Source organism: Talpa occidentalis, unplaced genomic scaffold (genome assembly GCF_014898055.3).
Source record: "Talpa occidentalis isolate TD23 unplaced genomic scaffold, MPIMG_talOcc4v2.1 talOcc4.2, whole genome shotgun sequence".
NCBI classification, from domain to species: Eukaryota; Metazoa; Chordata; class Mammalia; order Eulipotyphla; family Talpidae; genus Talpa; species Talpa occidentalis.
The window spans coordinates 99,492,915-99,507,192 of NW_023602073.1; the positions used below are offsets into that span (position 1 = coordinate 99,492,915).

At 35.1% G+C, this 14,278-nt stretch overlaps 2 long non-coding RNA genes across 2 annotated transcripts in view; both read right to left on the reverse strand.

Moving 5' to 3' along the window:
- The window catches only part of LOC129146491 (uncharacterized), a 473,759-nt gene that overhangs the window by 392,861 nt on the left and 66,620 nt on the right, over positions 1 to 14,278 (reverse strand). The window lies entirely within an intron of this gene.
- LOC129146492 (uncharacterized) overlaps positions 1 to 14,278 on the reverse strand; it is an 84,942-nt gene that overhangs the window by 25,264 nt on the left and 45,400 nt on the right. Inside the window, exons 2-3 of the long non-coding RNA XR_008553289.1 lie at positions 4,113 to 4,326; positions 291 to 392 (exon numbers count right to left, since the gene is read on the reverse strand). This is a non-coding gene — a long non-coding RNA (uncharacterized LOC129146492). The remainder of the gene's footprint in view (positions 1 to 290; positions 393 to 4,112; positions 4,327 to 14,278) is intronic.

Sequence of the window (14,278 nt, forward strand, 5' to 3'; positions counted from 1 at the left end):
CTGGGCACAGGATACTTAGCATTTGTGCTGGGCAATGAGTTTCCCTAACAAAGTAGTTACATTTGCTTAATCAGACTTTTTAACTCCCAAGAAGTCTATGTTCTCTGTGCCATGGTTATGAAACTAGCCATTAGATTTTTTTTTTTAAGATTCTGCAAGCATCTTCATATATGTGTTCCTGTACTGTCGTTTACATAAAACATAATAACAATATTGTCATTGTTCCAAAATTTTACTAAGCTTCCCTACTGTCATTAAGGACTCTTCTACAAAGTTTGAAATACTCAGACCTTAAGAAATGTTTTTCCTGCCATCCAAATGGCCACCACTGCTGCAGCAACAAATGCCATGATCTTCAATATTTCTGTCTCTAAATCTCCAAAGGGTAACATCTGAACAGAGAATAAAAGGAGTAAAAATTAAAGAGCATGAAATGAGTTCTATTTTGAGTTCTACATTGAGTTCTATATTGAGAATGAGCTCTATTAGGTGTAACTGAAAATTTACAGTGAAATGGAAAAATAATTCAAAATTTATTCTTAATCTAATTTTTTTTCACTAATTGAGCATTACCATGTTTAATTTCTGAGTTTTTCAACTCTAAGTTAATAAGGTGCCAAAATAAATGAATTTGGCATTGAGGAATGTCACTATCCTTTATTAGGCAAACTAGAAATTTAGCAATCTTTTTAACTCCCCTTTGATTTATTATGTAACATAGCAGTTCTTTAATATCACTTGATTTTTTTTTCAATCTGACCTCTCAACTGCATTGTCATATGTGTTTCCTGCTCTCTCTAAGGGAGGTGATATAGATTAATGAGTTTGAACTCCACAGATTAATACTCTATAAGTAGCAATCATTTTTTCAATTGGTATTATTTCACTATTTCAATTTTCTGAAATCACTTGGGGTCCATACTAACCTAGAGGGATGACAAACAATAAAATTAAGTTAGAACAGCCATGATGTAAATTTTCACATAACCTTCAGAAATATGAGTATCAATTTCGTTAAGATTAAACCAAAGACGAGCTGACTGCTGCCAAGGCAGAAAGACAATTTGTTCTTTAAAGGATCTTTCAAAGCTCTTTCCCTAAGGCTTGCCCTCTAACTAAAATCATGCCCAGGAGATAAGCGGAAGCCAACAAGATACACTGCACAGAAGAGCAGAATGTTTACTGAAATTTGATCAAAGAGAATCAGACTATTTTTTAACAGATCAGTGTGACAGCATTGGTGATGCAAATTATTCTAGGATGGTAGTGTTACAATGATTGTAGCAGTCTGCATAGAATCAGAATTTGCTAAAACTGAATGTGAACATGTATTTTAGAAACATAGGCAGCACATTGTTAGAAAAGGAAACAAATTCAATACTTAAAAATACTCTATATGAATATTTTACATTACTGAAAAATACATTAAGCATTATAACATCACAAGTATTTCTAATGAAAAAGGACCCTCAAAATTTAGCTTTTGTTCACCTGTCATGAAAGTTTCCAGGTATTATAACCTTGTTCTAGGATAGCCATATAGTAGTAATAATAAGAATAACCTGAAGTAACATGCAACATTTTTGCAAACACTTGTAATCGTTTACACAGTGTAGTCATTTGTAAACAAAAAAATCCACTTTTTAAAATACACCATTAATAATAAGTAACAGTTATCATATGTTTACCATGTAACAAAGTGATTTAAATATATTGTTTAATTTCATCCTCACAACAAGGAAAGACACACTTCTCAAAAATGCATGTTTACTGAAATTCTCTCTCAAAGAGAGATTTGACTAATTTTATATCACATTATACAATTTTATTAAAATAAGATAAAATAATGTTACTATGTGCACTATGAATGTATAGTAGAAAAAATAAATAATTAATTCTAGTCATAGAGGGTATAAGAATGGCATATCAAACCTTTGAGTTTGTTCTCAAAGAGCTACCAGAGAGTTAAGTTCTTAATTATCATATGATCTGATCATGTGAATATTCATTACAATAGAAATACTCTGAATAGCTATTTAGGCAATAGTCTCAAGCTAAAAAAAGCAGAAAGATAATGTAAAAGGCTTTTAAAGTACAGTCTTTGAGCTGCAAATGACCATTTTCTGTTTTCTGAGATTATTAATATATTCAAATCAAATCATAAGCATTTATTTATATTCTGTAGATTTCCAGGAATCTACAGCTAAGAGCAAATATAACACATATGAAAGGAATACAAAAGAAAAAAAAAATACATGTTTAATACTTAAGTCAGGTTAAATGGAAATAAAAGCACTGTCAAGAGAAATGATATTCATTCCTCATTAAATGATACAACCAACTAAGCACTATACACAAAGTAAAGAGAATTCAACAGGTAAATTTTGTCAGAAAGGAATTTTCATTAAAAGAAAGTTTTAGAAGAATGCACAAGAGTAGAAAAAAGCAGAAGGATATTACTAATGGTAAGAAAAAGTACATATGGAGATTTGTAGCCTATAATAAAAAAATGTGATAGAGCAATTTTAGTTACGCATGATTTGTGGATTGTTTTTGAACTGGTGGGAAAAAAAATGACTAACATAGTTTTATAAAGGCATTTTTAATTTTAAAAAGGTATGAAGAAATTTGTAGAAGAGTAATGATATTTTTAGGTTTACATAAAAATATTGGGATAATATTCTTATATTGGGATTTATACCCAACTGTTCCTTGATCTGAACTGTCAACATAAATTCATAAATGCAAATTAATAATCAAGCATAATGTCCACCAATTTCTTCAAAAGTTTACATACAACAAACAAAACTTGAGTTTTAATGGTCTCATGGAATTAACTTTGAGCCAAATAGAGGCATTTTCTAATATACCTAAAGTAATATGTGAAAATATCACTATGGAAAAAAGAAATATGAATCAAGTTTTTTAAAGATGGCATTATTTTGAGTAGTAATTTTTTAAAAGATTTTATTTATTTATACACAAACTGGGGTATAGGTCAGAGGTGCTGGAGGGTGAGAGAATTCACCAGAGAGTGGGGAGCAGAACAGGCAGACAAAACAAAGACACTGCTGAGGGGAGTAGGGAGCGAGGCAGGAGAGGTCTGCCACACCTGTGGGTTTCTCCCTGGTCAGCTGGGAATCTAACCTGCATTGCAGAGGCTGCAAACAGCTTCACAGCGCTGCACTCAACCCGTTGCACCACCGGGGAGGCCCAAATAGTGAATGTTTTTGAAAGTAAATTTTGAGAGTGTAATGTGACCTGCTAAAATTAATAATGCTAACATAACTCATTAAGCAAAGATTTACTGAGTATCTTCTTTTGCCCCAAACTAGACTTCAGGAACATATGGATAGATATTAAAGGCCCCCCCTCCCCTGAAGTTTATAATTTAATGGAAGGAACAAACATATATTTCCTAAAAAAAAGTCAAGTCTCATTTTTAACAATTGTTTGAACAATTATCATAGAAGATTTTGCTTGATTTGGAGATGGCTTTCAGACCCAATCTAAAATTGACATCAGAAGAAGTTTTGGTAGATATTTGGTAGCAATTTTGAAAAAGAAAAATAAGTGGTAAGAATCAGTCTACTTAAGTTAAGTCAAAATATAACTACAATAATAGAGAAGATGTGATATTGATGAAGAAACAGAAACATAGATCTGGAACAGAATGGAAAATCAAGAAGATAGGCACACACAAATGCATAACAGTATTTTTTTTTAATTAAGATAATGTTGTTAGAGCAGATTAAGGTGGACTGCAAAACTGAGAGTAGAGATTTCCATATATCATCAGTACTTACATATTCATAGCCACCCCATTATCAACACCCCTAACAAAGTGAACCTATATTGACACATTATAATCACTAAAACTCCATAATTTACATTGCAATTAACTGTTGGTATTTGACATTCTACAGATTTGGGCAAGATTATAAAGACATATAAGTGCCATTATGATAACTACACACTATTTTCATTGTATGAAAAATCCTGTGTTAAGCTTATAAATCACTTTCACCACCATAAAACCCTGGCTACCACTGAACTTTTTACTCTCTCCATAATTTTGCCTTTTCCTGAATGTTAAAGAATTGGAAACATACCTTACGTGACCTTTTCTGATAGACTCCATTCAATCATCAATATTCATTTAAGTCTTTGCATAGCTTGTAGGCTGATAACCTTTTAGCAATGAATTATACTTTATTTTCTGGATGTTCCACAATTTTATTTATACATTCTCCTATTGGAGGACATCTTGGTTGCTTCCAAGTTTTAGAAATAATTAAGAAAGTCGCCATAAACGTGGACAGGTTTCTGTGTGGACATAAGGTTTCAATTCATTTGGTTAAATACCAAAGAGCAGAATTGCAAAGCTGTATGCTTTCAATGTATGTTTTGTTCTGTAAAAACTATTAAACTGTCTTCCAAAGTGGCTACACCATTTGAATTGCCAACAGCAATGAGTGAGAGTTTCTTTTGCTCTGTTGAGAATTCTAAGGTTCTTTGTCTGAATTGGATCAATTGTTCTTTCACTGACACAGACACAGAGCAGCAATGTATAATCAGGGATTATAAATGTAGTATACATAGTATAATAAATAGGTGTCTACTAGTCTCATAAAAGCTATTATTTCTAATATTCTCCATCATCAAGATGAAGAGTGAAAATTATCACCATATTATAGCTGATATAACTGTAACAAACTCAAAAAGGATAACCATGTTGAGGGCATCATCTCTTTAAATAAAGTTAAAATCAGACCTAGAGAATCTGTAGTCAGAGATGCAAACATGGGGGAAAAAATCATAATTTTTTGACTAAATTTATATATTTATTTCTGAATGTTTAAATGAGACCAGGAGCTGAATTTCAGTTATTTACATTTTCTTTCTGAGATCCTATTTAGTGATTATTTTATTTTCAAATGTTGAGCATAGTATTTAAAATTCATAGAATTAGGTGGGTAAAATTATATAATTATATACAAACATGTAAAGACTATTATTCAAAAATGAACTAAAAGAATTTCCCAAGTGTTCACTTTAACTTTTGTCTTCTTCCCTTTGTTTACCTGTTAAATTAGGCTACTGGAAACTGGAGTTGCTCATTCATTACTACAGTCTTAACAGGTAGAATGCTAAGGATCAGAGAAAGGTCACGTAGTAGGTAACTTTTCAAAAGAGTAACCTCACTCCTTTTTTCTTGAGGGCAAAAAAAAAATTGTTTTCTTTTTATCCAAAGTAGACCTAGAATCTCTTCCTTTACATATATTCAGAGCCTGCTACTTGGATTGGTATATATACGTTGGTCAGTCTGTCGGTCTGTCTGTCTGTCTGTCTATCCAGCTATCTATTTATAGATGTAAGTTTTTCTTGAGAGTGTATTTCTTTTCCCTAACTGATCATAAAGCCAGATAAGTGAGTGAAATAACCAAAAAATAATTTACAAATATTCTTCACATAATTTTATTAGCTGTATAAGTGCAATTTACATTTTACTTTCAAAAAATATGTATTATTAAGAATTATACTCAAGTCAGTTAGGTCACCTTTTTTTCATTTTTCATTTCATTTTTGTTTCATTTCACTTATCACCCATAAGTCATATCACTTGGATTAAATGATATTAATAGATTAATTAAGGGATAAGATCTATCTAAAATTATGTTAACCATACTCTGAGTACAAATTTGCATATATTTGAAAAATCTGAATGTTTACACTACGCAATTGAAATTATGTATGTTAATTATGTCAAATTATTAAAAATCTAAAATTATCACTATAATTTCATAAGCCATAATATTTCATTAGATACAAATCTATGTATTTTTTTTTTCTCATGACACTATTGAATTAAAAAAGTCAACCTATATGCCCATACACAGATGACTGGATAAAGTAAATGCATATATGCCCAATGGAATACTACTTGACTATATAAAGGATGAACTGCCATTTGAGATAATATGGATGGACATATAGGGTATTATGCTTACTGGAATAAATCAAGTGAAGAATGACAAACACCCTATGATTTAATTCATATGTAATATATAAAGAAAAAAAGGTGAACTAAATAAAGCAAAAATAAACATCCTGACTATAACATTCAGCCAAATTAGTGGCTAGTAGAAAGGAAGAGAGGAGGGTTAAGTAAATAAAGGTTTTAATTATATGGTGAAGGATGGAATTAGATTTTTAGTGGTGAAGATAATGTAATATTCATGATGTTGATTTATAATAGTTAACCAATATAATTTCAATCTTTTTTAGAAAAGTAAATCCTACAACCAAAGTCAAAACATTTAATCATTTTAATATTTTATAGATTCAAAATGTATAGATATATTAAATCTCAAAATTAAGTCTCTTTAGAACACTCTATTCTGTAAGAAAATAAAATGATCAAATTTCTCTCTTCTTATCCTTTCCAATAGAGAAAATTTAGAGTGAGAAAACTGAAACATTCAGTACAACTGTCTTACCTACTAGATATTATAGCTATTAATGTACATTTTCTTTTATTTTTCAAATCATATTAAGAATATATGGTAGTGAAAAAAATTAACACGAATTTGTCAGAGACTATTTTTCTAAACAATCATTCTACATCTAATATTTTCCCCAGACTTTGAGTCCATTATATACAGAGGAAGCCAATGATTAAAATATAAGTGTACTTCATACTGTTTAAATGTTATTCAACAATAATGTACACAACTAAGGAATAGCAAAAAAAAACTGTGAAGTTCATTCTGAAACTTTCTGTTTATCAACAGAAAACATGTTTAACTTTTTAGAGGAATACATGCTATTTACTGAATTTTAAGTCAATTATTTGTTATCAATATACTTTTACTTGTTATTGCCAATTCCTTTTAACATAAAAGTAATATTTTAAGAAAAGGATGAAGATAAATGTGCCTAAATCACCCATTTAGAAGAGAACCAGAGGTCATAGGCAAAGAGCTTTCATAGACCCTTCAACTAAAATAGGAATGAATTAACATTAAACATAATGGCAAAATACCACCTCTTTGGAGCTTACAATGGTTAAAAAAAAATAAAACAGGAAAAGACTCTATAAAAGCATGAACACAGTTTTAAAAAACCTTCCCACTTTCTACTGCAGAAAACATAAATTATATACTTTGCAACCAGCTGTAATGGTAGGCAAAGGCAGCTGGTCCAATTTACTGTATAGTACTATTGTACATATTGTTTGATGCACAAATTACTTATAATTTCTAGAAGTGCATCTTTGCAGTTTGATATTTTTAAGCAGCACTCCAACAACTTGAGAAGTTGTAGACTTCTGGTGAGGCTAATTCTGAAAAATCTTTACCATTGCTGAGTGTGTTTTTCCACATCATGGTTTACAATAGTCTATTTTATATGTTCAAAAAAGTAAACAGAAGTGCATGATGTTTTCCATAGACTTCAGGAAAGAACTTACAGAAATTTTGATGATTTTTATGTTCTGCTTTTAGAAATTAAATCTTTTAGCTGTGTCCACTGCAAAAGTCTATCAGCACCTCAAAATTCTGTCATCATCACAATTAGGAAAGAGAATTCAAAACTTCAGAGACTATCAAATTTGGGTCATATATATTGAAAATAATTTATTAATTTGAATACAAAGTTAAATTAACTTTGAGAAAACTGGTTTTCTCAAATCAAAGATCATAAGCAAACACTTAGATAAAATCAAAAGGTCATCTTTCCTGGTGTGGAATTATAAGGGTACTGGGTTGTGCTATTCCCCCAGTATATGAATTGGTCTTTTCATATGTGTCAATGTGTGGAAGGGAGGTTAAAAATTTCCTTTCTGTCTTTTAGCCCTTTGCCACTGCAAGCCAAAGTACCCTAAGATGCTTCTCCTAACGTGAGTGCAAATTTTTTTTTTTTTTTTTTTTTTGGTTTCTATAGCTCCATAGCCAGCCTACACACCACTGCTACCACAAAACAATACCCAGATTTATTTACCCTTGATGGTGTGATTTCCAATCTGCTGACATTAGCTTCTCTGACTGAATTCCTATTGTTCTCTTGTAATGAAAGTCAGAGGTAATATGTCAATAAATGGAACTGCAAAAATTCTATAAACTGACATTGAGTGGACTTCAAGTTTTTATCAAATTTTTTAGGACCTTGTTCTTAACTATGCCCTTTGGACTTTAAAACTTACTTCATTATCCTTTGAAAATCTAGGCAGAATCAAATGAAGATTAACTCCTTACACATCACAGACTTCTTCAGTTGACTTTGGTCTTAAGTTATAAACATTTTATTTTTATTCACCTTACAAAACACTTCAAGTACTGACATTAGCTTTACCTTTACCCCTTCACAAAAAAATTCTCAATAGCACTACAAAGGAATAGAAATATAGGACCATAAGTTTACAAAGTTATAACCAAGTTTATAGATATGACTGTTCCACCTTTTGTATAATGTTTAAATGACATTCTAGATTTTCATGACTCACTCTCATACCCAAATATTAAGTTGTATGTATGGTTTCTCAATTTGAAAGTACAATGATATCACACACTCAACTGAAATTCTAAACTCTGGCTCCTCTTTACTAAAAAAAACCTTCTTCATAAATGCTCATGTATCAGAGAGCACTACCAAAAATCAGTTTCTTAGCTTAAAATATTGGACATCGCCCTACATTATTATTGACATAATAAAGCACTACCATTAGGTGGCTTAAACAGCACATTCTGGAAGACAGAAATTAAAAGATCAAAGTGTTGGCAGAGTGGGCTTGTCTGAGTTCTCTCTCCTTGTCTTATAAGTGACTTTTTACTGTGTTTTCAAGGAATCTTTCCTCTATTTTCAAATTTCCTTTTCTTTGCAAACTGGTCTATTTAGATTAGGGACTACACCTAGTATCATTATTTTAAATTAGCTGAAGATTCTATCTCCAAATACAGTCTTATTCTAAGGTACAGGAGTCTACAATTTTAACATGAATTTTGGTAAAACATATTCTTAATCTCTCCTTCATCCTCACACTCGTATCTTTAATCAATCACCAAGTTGTTCTGCTGATTCCATTATATGTGGCTTGAATATGTCTATTTTTCTCCATCATACTGTGTTAACCTAATCTCTGACAGCATCAGGTGTCATTTAGATTTCTGCAAATACTCTTAGTTTTATTCTGTCCGAATCACTTCTTCATATTACAATGTGAATGCTCTTTCTGAAATGCAAACCATATTATACCAAAATAGTGACTGTAGTAAGTACTGTTTGGAGTTCTGTTGAGCTGCCAAGTGTGAGAGGAGCCCATTAAATAAGCCAAAACTGACAGTTAAGCATTTAATCACTTGCTACTGTGAGATAATCAATAAACTAAGCTGGAGAAAGTGCTATCTCCCACTTCCATTTTCTCCCATGGAAATGTTTCCACTTGAGGGTTAGATAGGTGATCACAGCTTAGAGGTGGGGGAGTCTCATTATTGAGTGAGCCCTGAACAAAGACTTTAGAAGTATTTTTGGATCCTGAGCCCAGAGGGAGGATAAAGGAAGAAAGTAAGGTTTGGAAAAGTACTAGATAAATATATCAAAGTAGGGAAAATTGTCTGAGATTTTCCCTTTCTATTCTATTATCAACAATAAGACCTCAGCAGAAGTGCCCAACGATCTCTACCCAAAGCCTCAAATAAAAAGATCCATAGAGGTTTTCTTGAGGGGGGGGCGGAGCAACATGGCTGCGAGGAGACGCTGCGAGTAAGATCTCCCATTAAAAAAAGTGAATAGGGAGGAAAAGCGGCAGGTCCCAGTGAGAACTGGGACACGGAAGATAAACGGGTGACACCAGCGAACTGCCCGAAGAAGAAAGTGGCCATAAAAGAGGACTAGAAGGGAGGGAAGCGCAGAACCCTGCTCCCCTCCCCCGCCCACAGAGGCGGCACTCTCCGACCGGCAGAGAGGAGGAAACAACAAACCAAAACAACCAACAAGAACAAACGACGCAGCAAGCGGGACTGTGAGCGGAAAGGAACTATTGCAGCCACCACACCCCGTGAACGGGAGCTGAGGCGAACCCTGCAGGATCCGCCGCGGCGGCGAGCGAACGGCTCCGGGCGCCATTAGAGAAGAACAAAGACCCCGGGAGACGCGCACACAGCCCGGGCTGCCGGTAAGCCTGCGCGGGAAACGCGGCGCGCCTGGCGCGCTTGAAAAGCAAGTGCAGACCGGGATCGCGGCTGCCCAGGTCCCCGCGCCTGCGACCTAGGCTTGCGGGGAGACGACCTAGGCTTGCGGGGAGACGCACGGAGGTCCTCACTGAGGTGAAGGTCCCTCCCTGAGTAAGCAGGAACCAGGCGCACAGGCACTGGAGCCGGGTGCAAAAGGCGCCATTCCCGCGCCACTGAACTGGGCTACAGCCCGCGTCCTGGACCTGAGGGCTTTGAACTGAGACCCAGGGCACGAAAATTCGGGGCGTGGTTTCTCCACGACGGTGGGGCACAAGGCAGACACAGCACCCCAAAGCTGTTGAGGTGTACCCTACCATTCCCGCTCTGTTCTCTGTCCCACGGGGTGGGGGGAGGCGAAAAACAGCCCCCCAAGGACAATAGGAGAGATCTCTGGCGCCACCTAGCGACCAGGAAAAAAAAAGTCACTAACACCCTATAAAACAGGACATTTCTTAAGTCTGCTTGAAAAGGGCAGAAGGTTTCTGGAGGACCCAGTGGCCAGCCGGGAAGTTATTCCACGCCAGGCCCCTTCCGACCAGCAGTCTGAGCCCACAGAGGGAGCAGGCACCCACGTCCGGGGCAGACCGGGGGCGCAGAAGAGTGTGCCTGAAACCGGAGGCGCAGGGACTGCACCCCGCTTCGCCATTTGAGAACAGGGACATTTCTTCAGTAAAAACTGCCTAACACCAGCAGAAAGCTCCCCCAGAAGACAGAGATGGCTCCTGGAAGAGCCAGAGGGGAGCGGAGAAGTTCACCCAAGATGTCAGTCAGTCCGAGCAACACAGTGTCCCAACGCATACGACAAATTAGAAAACAGACAGTAGGGAGTAGAAGAACCACACGCAACCTAACAACTCCTCAGGAAAGAAGCACACCACAAAAAGAAAACCACTCCCCAGATTGCAACGACAGCAACTTGGAAGAACTTCTGAGCCTTCCAGAAAGAGAATTTAAAATTGCCATGATTAAAAAAGTGATAGATCAGAAGAAGGAAATTGAGTCCCTAAAGAGGGAAGTAAGAGAAATGCAGGAGATCAAAGAATTAATGGAGGAACTAAAGAACTCTGGGAAAAGCAATGAAAGCAGAATAGATGAAATGGAAGAACGAATAAGTAATCTTGAAGACACAGAAATAAAAAGAACCAAAACAGAAAAGGAAAGAGAAGTACGAAGGAAAAAGAATGAAGAAAGACTTCGGGAACTATCTGACTCCATGAGGAAAGGAAATATAAGAGTTATAGGAATTCCAGAAGGAGAGGAGAGAGATGTAGGAACAGAGAAAATATTCATGGATATAATTGAAGAGAACTTCCCAAATGAGAAGAAGGAGCTGAAAATTGATATACAAGAAGCAAGAAGAACACCAAACTTCCACGACGAAAGGAAAAACACAGCAAGACACATAATAGTAAAGCTCCCAAGAATCCAGGACAAGGAAAAAATAATGAAGCTGACAAGAGGGAAGAAACAGATAACATTCAAAGGAAAACCAATCAGGCTGACATCAGACTTCTCTGAAGAAACACTACGGGCAAGGAGAGAGTGGAGGGACATAGTCAACAGACTCCAAGAAAACAGATGCCAACCAAGAATACTCTATCCCGCAAAGCTCTCTTTCCTCCATGAAGAAAGAATATGGACCTTCCCAGACAAAGAGAAACTCCGGAATTTCATTGCGACTAAACCCCCACTCCAAAAAATACTACAAGGAATCCTAAAGCCAGAACCTCAGAGGGACGAATAACAACGAAAGAAGACCAAAAAAAAAAAAAAGTTATTAAAAGAATAAATAAATAAAATCAAAGGAAAGACAAACATAATGGCAAATACAGATGCTAACATATCAATATTAACTCTAAATGTAAATGGACTAAACTCTTCAATAAAAAGACACAGAGTTGCAGCCTGGATTAAGAAACAAAACCCAACCTTTTGCTGTCTCCAGGAAACACATTTAGCTACAAAAGATAAAAATAGGCTCAAAGTCAAAGGATGGAAAACAATCCTACAAGCAAATGGGCCAAAAAAGAAAGCAGGAACAGCTATACTTATATCAGATAAAACAGACTTCAAACTCAAAAAAATAAAAAGAGACCCCAATGGTCACTACATTATGATTAAGGGGACAATACTTCAAGAAGAAATAACACTCATTAACATATACTCACCAAACGAAAGAGCACCAAAATATATCAGACAACTGTTGTCCTCTCTGAAAACAGACATCAGAGAAAACACATATGTAGTGGGAGACTTCAACACACCACTATCAACAATGGATAGATCAACAAGACAAAAAATAAGTAAAGAAACTAAAGCTCTAAATAAGGACCTAGAGCATTTGGGCTTAACAGACATCTATAGAACACTAAACCCAAAAAAAACGGAGTACACATTTTTCTCAAGCGCACACGGATCATTCTCCAGGATCGATCACATACTGGGGCACAAGACAAACATCAACAGATACACCAAGATTGAAATCATACCAACCATCTTTTCTGACCACGAAGGCATCAAACTAGAAATAAATCATAAAAAGAAGGCAAGGAACTATCCTACCTCATGGAGATTAAAAGCCACACTACTGGAAGACCACTGGACTAACGAGGAGATCAAAGAAGAAATTAAAAAATTCTTTGAATTGAATGACAAGGAGGACACCAATATCCTAAATGTATGGGATGCAGCAAAAGCAGTAATAAGAGGAAAATATATAGCAATAGAAGCTCACATCAAAAAACAAGAAAGAACTCAAAGAAACAACCTAATCTCGAAGCTCAAAGATCTAGAAAAAGAACAACAAAAAAACCCCAGAACCAGTAGAAGAAAAGAAATAATAAAAACCAAAGCAGAAATAAATGAAATTGAAACTAAAAAAACAATCCAAAAGATCAATGAAACCAAGAGCTGGTTCTTTGAAAAAATAAATAAAATAGACAAACCCCTAGCCAGGCTCACAAATGAAAAAAGGGAGAAAGCACAAATACACAGAATCATAAATGAAAGAGGAGAAATCACAACGGACACAGCAGAAATCAAAAGAATAATCAGTAACTACTATGAACAGTTATATGGAAACAAGTTCAACAATCTAGAGGAGATGGACAAATTCCTACAACTCTACAATCACCCAAAGCTAGATAAAGAAGAAATAGAACACCTAAACAGACCAATTACAAGCAGCGAAATTGAAATGGTAATTAAAAACCTCCCCAAAAACAAAAGCCCAGGACCTGATGGATTTACAAATGAATTCTACCAAACATTCAGAGACGAATTAGTGCCTATCCTTCACAAACTCTTCCAAAAAATTGAGAAGGAAGGGACAATACCAAACACGTTCTATGAAGCCAATATTACACTAATACCAAAACCGAATAAGGACAACACAAAAAAGGAAAACTATAGGCCAATCTCCCTAATGAACACTGATGCAAAAATCCTCAATAAAATTTTAGCTATCAGAATCCAACAATGTATCCATAAGATAATTCACCACGACCAAGTTGGATTCATTCCAGGGGCACAAGGATGGTTTAACATCCGAAAATCAATCAACGTTATCCAACACATCAACAAAAAGAAATATAAAAACCATATGATAATATCAATAGATGCTGAGAAAGCTTTCGACAAAGTGCAACACCCATTCATGATAAAAGCCCTTGAAATTCTTGGGATACAAGGAACATACCTCAACATCATAAAGGCCATCTATGACAAGCCAACAGCCAGTATCATTCTCAATGGTGAAAAGCTGAAAGCAATTCCATTAAGATCTGGAACAAGACAAGGATGTCCACTCTCACCACTGCTTTTCAATATAATACTGGAAGTCCTAGCCAGAGCAATAAGACAAGAGAAAGACATCCAAGGAATCCAAATAGGAAAAGAAGAAGTCAAACTATCACTATTTGCAGATGATATGATAATATACATAGAGAACCCCAAAATCTCCACAGAAAAACTAATTCAACTCATCAATCAATTCAGTAAAGTGGCAGGATACAAAATCAACACGCAAAAGTCAGTAGCCTTCCTATACA